This window comes from Penaeus monodon, chromosome 7, assembly GCF_015228065.2.
Source record: "Penaeus monodon isolate SGIC_2016 chromosome 7, NSTDA_Pmon_1, whole genome shotgun sequence".
Lineage (NCBI taxonomy): Eukaryota > Metazoa > Arthropoda > Malacostraca > Decapoda > Penaeidae > Penaeus > Penaeus monodon.
This window is the reverse complement of record NC_051392.1, coordinates 1,042,369-1,044,868: the sequence shown is the minus strand read 5'-3', so window position 1 is coordinate 1,044,868 and position 2,500 is coordinate 1,042,369. Positions and strand designations below refer to the sequence as shown.

General features: G+C 44.8%; 1 pseudogene; it reads left to right on the top strand.

Annotated features, from left to right (window-relative positions):
* Positions 1 to 2,500, top strand: part of LOC119574912 — a 5,931-nt pseudogene that overhangs the window by 933 nt on the left and 2,498 nt on the right.

The following is a 2,500-nucleotide window of genomic DNA, read 5'->3' as shown; positions in this document are numbered from 1 at the left end:
CACGATCCTTCCGCCATATATGGTAGTTCCTCAGCGAAACGACCTCGTCAGACACAAGGTGTGTTAAGTGCGTTTCTTGGAGAACTATAATATCGGTAGCATAGGACGAGGCTAATAATTTAAGGTCATTTACTTTAGATCCAAGACTTCGACAGTTCCATTGTATAATGGTCGACGCGAAGATTACGTTTTGATGGGGTTTGAAGTGCCTTGTCCACCACTTTTCATTTTCTTTTATGGGAGGGAGGCGCCTCCTCTCCTTCGCTTACCGGGGACCTCTCTCGGGATGGTTTGCAGACAGAAGCCTCCATTCCTGCACCTCCTGGCGAGGGAGACGACTGACAGATTGCGATCTGCTTCTCTCGAGACGCCGATCGCGAGCCAGGAAGTCCTCGCAGGAGTAGCCCGGACGGGAGGTGCGCTCCGGACTGTTGATTCGGTATCAGCCTCCTTAGGATTTTATGCTGGGTTGATGCAGCCATTTGATCGACCAATTTAGTCAGATGATATACTTTCATGTTTAATTCTTTAAACGGTTTGTTTGAGTTCAGCAATTCTTTATCCTTAGCTGCAAGCTGTTGACTGACATTACTTGCACTAGGGGTGATATTAGTTACTGCTTCAGCATAGGAAGTATCGGTTTGTGTGTCAAACTTTCCACTTTCCTCTTAGCTTCAGTATAACTAACTTCATGCTTTCTCATATATGCTAATGTCTCAGTCTCCTTCTTCAGGATGCTGCACTCAGCAGATCCTGACTGATGGGGACCTCCACAGTTAGCACATTTGGAAATCTGGCTAGTACATGTGATGGTGTCATGGGCTTCAGCACATTTACGGCATACAAATTTACTCGAGTCTTTATCAATACATCTTAATGAGGTGTGTCCGAATTTTTGGCATCTATTACATCTATTGCATTGGCTTTTGGACATAAGGTCTTACTTGAACACGTTCATAACCGACGTTGACATACTCTGGGATTTTATTTAAATCGAAGGTCAAAAAACACAGTCCAGTTTTTGCACATTCCCATCCTTCTTGGTCATACAATGAACGTCCACTACGTCTTGGTCCTTCATGCTCGCGAGAATTTCACTTTCTTCCATCGTTCCTGTGAAATATTACTCCCTTACAGGTATTTGGGCCAATAGGAATAGTTACTTTAACTCGAAGATCATGAATTTGCGTCAGCTTAAGTAAATCCTTAATCTGGGAGTTGTATTGTACTTTAACAAGGAGGCTTCCATCTCGCAATTTTTGACAAAAATCAAATCGCCGTCCACTTGACCATCAAGGACCTTTTTGATGATAAAGGGGTTCACGTTCAAAAGCGATTGATTTTCATTCACGCATTTTACATTCGCGAACCTCGCATTCTCAGTTGGGATTTTGAAAAGTGGTCTTCTCGTTTTGTCATTTGTGGGGGTTCCGTTGTTCATAGTCGTTTTGGTCTGAGAGTGGTCATGAGTCGCCCCTCCGGACCAGGTCCGACCCTTGGCTCAAAGCCGTAGCCTGAAGGATTGAAAAACTTCTACCGTCTACTGTCTTCTACCCCCCCCCCCTCCCCAAAGTAAGCCTGGTTGCATTCTCCAGTACCACAGAGGGCTCGAGTGGGTAAGGAAGTGTGGGACACTTCCTTACCGCCGAACTTGCCTAGGCGAAGGACGGTAATTCAATGCCCACCCCCCAAGCGAATACAGGAGTCCACGAGGAACTCCGGCCAGGCTCAGGAAAGTCACAGTATGGTGAAAAATTTAGAAAAAAGAAAAAAGTGCGCCAAAGGACGCCCCAGACTACTGGGCCTCCCTACCTAGGGGTCAAAGCCCACAAGGGCTACCCTAGTGTAGAAGAGAGCTGCGGGTCTGAGGTGGGGTGCTGACTACGCCTTCTGTAGCCTCGTGTCACCTGCAAAACAAAAGCACTGAAGGTACTGGCAAAGCACTATAATGATCTGTAACTACAGGATTTTACTTTATTTTAAATTACTTTAGAACTCAGAAACAACAATGCGTAGCGAGACGAGAGGCTCCGGGCTCCAGGGTAGCTCTTATGGCACAAGATTTAAGATTATTTAAAATTATCTGCCGCGTCAACAGCTAAGGTCATTAGCGGCGAATGCCTTGTTAAATAGAAATATTAGAATATTTAAAACTTAAAAAAAAATATCAAGAATATCTTACAAACAACAATAAATATATTTAAAATCAAAGCATAAATATTGTCATACCATCTCAGTTCATAATCTGGAAAAAATCGTTAATTAGTGTAACGAGACAGTTCGCGGGCATGACGTCACAGTAGTCTGTGGGGGTATGGGTAGTTGTCGTGGTAGGCCTAGGCAAGGTGAAAGGTCTTTCTAGCAGAGGAGGCCGTGACCTTTGTTACGCAGAGGTGTGGTAGTCCCGAGTGGGGCCACGCTAGTGTCATGTCGGCTGCTGACAATTTAGTTAGTTATCATATATAAGAACTGTGGGGCTGAGGGGTATTGAGGAGAACCA